Below are 6,974 nucleotides of genomic sequence, written 5' to 3'. Positions count from 1 at the left end.
CATATAGCCCAAGGTGGCCTTGAACTCTTGAACTCTGCCTCTGTCTCCTGAGTGCTGGGATTAAAGGTGTGTGCCACCACTGCCTGATGACCTCTGTGGCTAATTAGTGGCTTAGCTCCGCACTCTGATCTTCAGGGAAGCTTTATTTGTTAAAGTACAAATAAAATATCACCACAAAATAATTCTTTTGCAAAATATCCAAACCTGGAGGAGACAGGACATAGAACCTAACATACCTGTTCAGAATTTTAATGATAAACTTTATTATGTCTTAGTGTGTTATTGGTTTACCATTTTGTAATTTTACAAGGAATTTTTCGTTTCTACATATCCATTAAATATCTGATTCATTTTCTTGGTGTCTCGCAGCTGTATCACTGGCAGATCATCGTCTACATTAGACAGGTGTAAGACTCAAATGTGACTAACCTATGAAGCATCTTTAATTACCATTTCCTGCATGTTTTTGAGGAACCAGGAGCAGAACAGGAGAACCTTGGCATTACAGAGCTCTGCAGAGCAAGCACATGGATCCAGGTCATTCATTGCCATGGGCAGATCCTCCTGTGTGGAATCTTTCAGCATCTCCATTTTCCTGCTCTCAAAGATGCGATAATGAGTACATTTACAGGATGGGTTATGAGGTCCTGTTTTCATATTCATTCTGTTAGCCTGTGTCTTTTCATAGGTGAATTAAGTCCATTGATATTAAGGGATATTAATGACCAGTGATTGTTAGTTTCTGTTGTCTTTTGGTGGTAATGTGTGTGTATTTCTCTTCTTTGGGATTTACTGCTGTGGGGTTATCTATTGCCTGTGTTTTCATGGGTGTATCTGACTTCCTTAGGTTGGAATTTTCCTTCTAGTGCTTTCTGTAGGGCTGGATTTGTGGATAGGCATTGTTTAAATCTGGTTTTGTCTTGGAATGTCTTGTTCACTCCATCTATGGTGATTGAAAGTTTTGCTGGGTATAAGCATTTTTTATCTAGAGGACATTGGAGGTAGTGTGTAACTCATGGATTTTATGGCTCTGAAAGAATAAAAAGTATCAAAAGTACTACTATTATTTTTCTGTCAGCCAATTCCATCTTGTTTACAATCGAAAGCATAAGGCAACAGAGGAGGAACAGCAGCTAAAGAAGAGCCGTGTTTTCCTGTTCCTTTCTTAGGTTTTTACTTGGTCCCAAGTCCCTCTTGGCATGTGTCCTTTGTGCCCTGCCCATCACACTTCCTGGCCCAACCAGTCCCCTCAGGTGAAGACAACAGTGTGTCCTGCTCACACAACACACCTTAGTCCTGCCTTTGTGTGCTTTGTCCTTTGACCCAATCCCGTTTCTCTTGATAGTTTTAGCGGTTTTAAGGAACTTTGTTTTCATGTACCATAGAATCCTCCGATGACTACGCACACAGTTCAAGAGTTTTCAGTAGATTCACAGTCGGGCTATTATAACTGAGTTGTCCTGTACCCCCAGTAGAGGTGTCCTGCACCCGCAGACCTCACATACCTCCAAGTAGCCGCTAGTAAGGTCAACATCAGAAGTCTTCCTCAGCCCCTTTTCACCTTCTCATTGAGCTGGGGTCTATCAGTGGAACCCAGAGCGAGCTTCCCCTGTCTCCCTTATGAGCACCAGAAATATAGATGGGTCACCACACCCACCCAATATTAAGTGAGTTCTTGGGATTTGAACTCTGGTCCTCAAATTTACCCAGCAAATGCTTTTACCAGTGAGCATCTCCTTAGCCCCACATTCTTTTTATTGCTGAGTAATATTCTGCTGTCTGACTATATCACATTGATCTATTCATGTATTAGTTGGTGAATACTTGGGTTGCTTCCACTTGTCTAGTATATGCTCTGCTTGCTAGGGTGAAACTTTCTATATAGGCGCATATTTTCGTCTACTCTTTTAAGGATGAAGGAAGTCAGATGGAAAATGCTAGAATCAATGCTTGCTGACTCTTAATATGTCATCCTGTCAATTCACTATGAGTCCAGGAACATTAAAAGTGCAAGCTGGTTTTAAAATTCCAATGTTGGGGTTGAGGGCATAAAACTCAGTGGTAAAGTGTATGTTGAGCATATGTGTGCAGCCCTGAGATGGATCCCCAGCACAAATAGGAAAATGAACAAATACACAAATAGATGGGCTCCAGCCTTGTCTACTACCTAGGTCCTTGATGTGATTTTTATCCAACACTTTGGAACACATTTTGGGTTTTATCTGACATTTGGACACCTTTATATTTGTCTAGACATCCCTTCACAGCCCAAACTGAAAACATGTAGCAGTGACATCCTTCAAGTAAATCTCAAATCTATTGGCTGCATCTGATCCCTTGACATTATTATTATTATTATTATTATTATTATTATTATTATTTTGGTTTTTCGACAGGGTTTCTCTGTGTAGCTTTGTGCCTTTCCTGGAACTCACCCTGTAGCCCAGGAGGGCCTGTTGTGGGATATTCAGGACTATATTGTGAACCTCAAGTTTGCTTTTGCATTAATTAAATAAAATCAGCCTTGGGTCAGAAGGCTGAGCTAACAACTAGTTAACAGAAAGTAATCATAGAGAGTCATTGGGTGTCTGTAAGACAATAGAGAAATGCACAGGAAGTAGTAGGGAGGGACTTAATATAACTTTTGTTTTGGTGGCACGGAAGGATGCTGTCTTTCACAGACACCAACAAAAAGAGGTTGGCTAGTTGCTATTCAACTTCTCTGAGCTAGCAGGTTTTCACCCCAGCCTTTGACTCCCATGTCTTATTGATGAATAGAATGATAGAGATTTAATTAAAAGCTGTATTTGGCAGCAGTGACATAGCTGATACCTTTGGGGACAGAATTCCCAGCAGGCTGTGGCCTGAGCAGCTAGGCTGCCCCTAGAGAAGCAGGCATGCAGACTGAAGTTTCTCGGCCCTGTCCAGTCCCACCCAGGCAGCAGCCACTTTTATAAAATAATCACTCAGAGACTTGATATTAATTACAAACTGTTTGGCCTATGGCTCAGGTTTATTGCTAGCTAGCTCTAACATCTTAAATTAACCCATTTCTATTAATCTATGTATCACCACATATCTCATGGCTTTACCTGTGTTCTATTACATCTTGCTCCCTCGTGGCAGCTCGTAGCATCTCCCCTGACTGCACCTTTCTTTTTCCTGTTGTCTCTCTTAGATTTCCCAACTGGCTGTTTGTCTTGCCATAGGTCAAAGCAGCTTCTTTATTAAACAGTGCTAGCAACACATATTCACAGCATACAGAAAGGCCATACCACAGCACAGGCCAGTAACTGGGAAGCTGCATTTCCTGGCTAAAACAGCAGCAGATTAAAGCACAGCTTCTGTGCTGATGGAAAAACAGCATTTGGTGTCCAGTGCATGGCAGGACCACAACAACAGAGAGTTCGCATCAGTAAGCCGCCACTGCTTGATGCTTTCAGGACTCTGAAAAGTGGGCTTGTGCATGGAAATTGCAAGAGGGTCCCAAACCCTCTGCTGATGATGCTGTTGCTGCAGACAAACTGAGAAGTCAGCAGATTTGGTGAGGCACTTGGGAAGTCCTTAAGGAGAGAGTTTAATAATATTAAAAAGAAAAATCTTTCCCATGTTAAGAATTGGAAATATTTCAATGCTTGGAGTTAGGACTCTGTATAGTACTACTATGGACGGCTTGCAAATGAAAAAAATAAATGAGGAGATAAACCATTTAGCTGAGATTGACATAATGCTGACTGTAATTACTATCAGTTTGGTACTTCATATTTTATCCTTTAAAAAGTGGTTTGATAACTGTGCTAAATATGAAAATTTGACTGATAAGATACAAGCCTTAGAAAGACTTACTATTGATAAGATACAAGACATAGAAAAACTTACTAATGAAAATAATAAAAATTTCACTGATAAGATACAAGTCTTTTTTTTTTTTTTTGATTCAGGGTTTCTCTGTGTAGCTTTGCGCCTTTCCTGGAACTCGCTTTATAGACCAGGCTGGCCTCAAACTCACAGAGATTCACCTGCCTCTGCCTCCCAAGTGCTGGGATTAAAGGCGTGTGCCACCACCGCCCAGCAAGATACAAGTCTTAAAAGACTTACTATTAATAAGATACAAGTTTTAGAAAGACTTACTACTGATAATATACAAGCCTTAGAAAGACTGACTAATGAAAATAAGAAAAATAATCATACACAGAGGAATTTAGAGCAGAACCTACATCATCACATTATAAAACTAAAAAAGAGCAGCCTAAGGCTATTAGAAAACTAACCTTAATTTATCCAGTTACCATACAAGAATGACCACCAGATGGCATCCTCAACACTATGCAGAAGTTAACTGGGATCCTGTAGAAATATTAGATTTGAAGAGATTTAAGGAAGCAGACATTTCATATAGAAGGAATTCACATTTTGTGAAGCAGATGTTAAATTCATGGGCAATTCACAACAGAATTATTCCACAAGACTGGAAAAATTTAGTTATGACAGTATTGGAAGCTGGTCCTCAGTTACAATGGAAAATATGGTAGAGAGAGGAAGCTAGGGTCATAGAGCAATGAAGTAGGGCTAGAGATATGGAAATTTCTCAAGATCAACTCAGTGAAGGCCAGTATGCTGATTTGCAAAGACAGTTCACATTTGATGATCACTGCTGGGCTCTATGCTGTATAGAAGCTTTGAACACTTGGGACAGGGTTGAAGAATCAGGAAAGAGGAATGAGTCATTTACTAAATTTATAAAAGGTCCAAAACAAGCCTTTACTGATTTTTTTTACAAATACTGACTTTAGCTGTAAATAGAATGATATCAGATCCAGAAGTTAGACAAATATTAATTGAATATTTGGTTCTTGAAATGCTAATTTAGAATGTAAAAGGATGATTGGGCTTTTAAAGTCAAGATCAGTACCCATAGGTGAATGGATCCATAATACAACTGATATTGGATCTCATACTTATGATGATACGTGGATAGAAGTAATTTTTTTAAATTAAAAAAAAGTCAGATTTTTTAAATTGTAGTAGCAAGATCATTTGAAAAGGGATCACTGTTTTTTCTAGAGATAATCCAAACAGAAGATCCCAGTCTTCTGGACTATGCAGAAGGTAGGGCAAAGGCTGGAATTGGACTAATGTATGCAGATCAACAAGGGGAAGGCAAGGTAACCCTTTGCCATTGGTAAATGCCTTGAGGGGCCTCCTGCAGGTCCCAATATCAAATTTGGTTCAATCATTCCCTGTCAGCATTGGAGAAACTCATACACAGAGCAATTAAAAGAGTTAATACCTGTTGTTAAAAAACATACTGCTGTGAATGTAATCAAGGATGGAGCAGCTTCAATAGATACAACAAAAAATTCAGGAGAGACTAGAAAACAAGTATTTTGGCAAACTGCTTTAAATGACCAGAGACCAAAGCTAAAAATACATGTAAATGGCATTGAATTGAGGGTTTAGTGAACATAGGTGCAGATGTAACAACAATTTAACCAAAATCTTGGCATCCAAATTGGCCTCTTCAGGAGGTAAATGTTCAGCTTCTAGGGATTGGAACTTTATCTCAGGTAAAACAAAGTGCAAAATGAGTCAAGTGTATAGGGTTAGAAGGACAGAGAGAAAAATTAAAAACATCTGTGGCTAACATTGCAATGAATTTATGGGGACATGATTTGTTGCAGCAATGGAATATCCAGATTAACATTCCTCCAATCTCAGAACAACCCATAAAATTAAGAATACTTCTGAGAGAAATATTAAAAGATATTCTCAAGAGCAGTCACAGACTTCTCAGGTTGTAAATAAACAAGGCCCAACAGCTGTTGATCTTTCAAGGGTACCAAGAGCCCTACCCTTAAAATGGTTAACTGGAATTGTGTTTGCAGCCGTCACAGCGTGGTTCCCTAACACCAGTGCCACCTCTCGCTTGCAGAGCTCCAGCTGAAGGAGAAGGGGGGGTAAGTAAGGAGGTGCCCATACCATGGCTCCTACCAAGCAGACTGCCCGCAAATCCACCAGTGGTAAAGCACCCAGGAAACAACTGGATACTAAAGCCACTAGCAAGAGTGCGCCCTCTACTGGAGGGGTGAAGAAACCTGATCATTACAGCCTGGTACTGTGGCACTCAGTAAAATCAGACGTTATCAGAAGTCCACTGAACTTCTGATTCGCAAGCCCCCCTTCCAGCGTCTGGTGCGAGAAATTGCTCAGGACTTCAAAACAGAGCTGCGCTTCCAGAGTGCAGCTATTGGTGCTTTGCAGGAGGCAAGTGAGGCCTATCTGGTTGGCCTTTTTGAAGATACCAACCTGTGTGCTATCCATGCCAAACATGTAACAATTATGCCAAAAGATATCCAGCTAGCACGCTGCATATGCAGAGAACGTGCTTAAGAGTCCACTATGAGGGGAAACATTTCATTCTCAAAATTTTTTTCCTCTTCTTCCTGTTATCAGTAGTTCTGAATGTTAGATATTTTTTCCATGGGATCAAAAGGTACCTAAGTATATGATTGCGAGTGGAAAAAAAGGGGACAGAAAGCAGGTATTGGCAGTTTTTCCATTTTCATTTTTGTGTGAATTTTTAATATAAATGCAAGATGTAAAGCATTAATACAAGCAAAATGTTTCAGTGAACACAGTTCAACAGTTCAACTTTATAACAATTATAAATAAACCTGTTAAAATTTTCTGGACAATGCTAACATTTGGATTTTTTTTTAAATAAGTAAATTTCTTATTGATGGAAAAAAATGGTTAACTGACAAACTGTGTGTGGACCAATGGCCTTTGACATCAGAAAAATAACAGGTACTAGAAGAGCTGATTTAAGAGCAGCTAGATGCTCAGCGTATTGAGGAATCAACCTATTCTTGGAATTCTCTTATATTTGTTATTCAAAATAAATCTGGAAAATGGAGAACGTTAGTAGCTTTAAGAGCCATAAATAAGGTGACTCAGCCAATGGGCTCTTTACA

General features: G+C 39.6%; 1 pseudogene; it reads left to right on the top strand.

Moving 5' to 3' along the window:
• The first annotated feature begins 5,980 nt into the window (after positions 1-5,980).
• On the top strand, positions 5,981-6,531 carry LOC128108978 (histone H3.3C-like; annotated as a pseudogene).
• Positions 6,532-6,974: the final 443 nt, after the last annotated feature.

Source organism: Peromyscus californicus, unplaced genomic scaffold, assembly GCF_007827085.1.
Source record: "Peromyscus californicus insignis strain IS unplaced genomic scaffold, ASM782708v3 Scaffold_13__1_contigs__length_99412109, whole genome shotgun sequence".
Lineage (NCBI taxonomy): Eukaryota > Metazoa > Chordata > Mammalia > Rodentia > Cricetidae > Peromyscus > Peromyscus californicus.
This window is presented reverse-complemented; position numbering and strand designations above follow the sequence as displayed.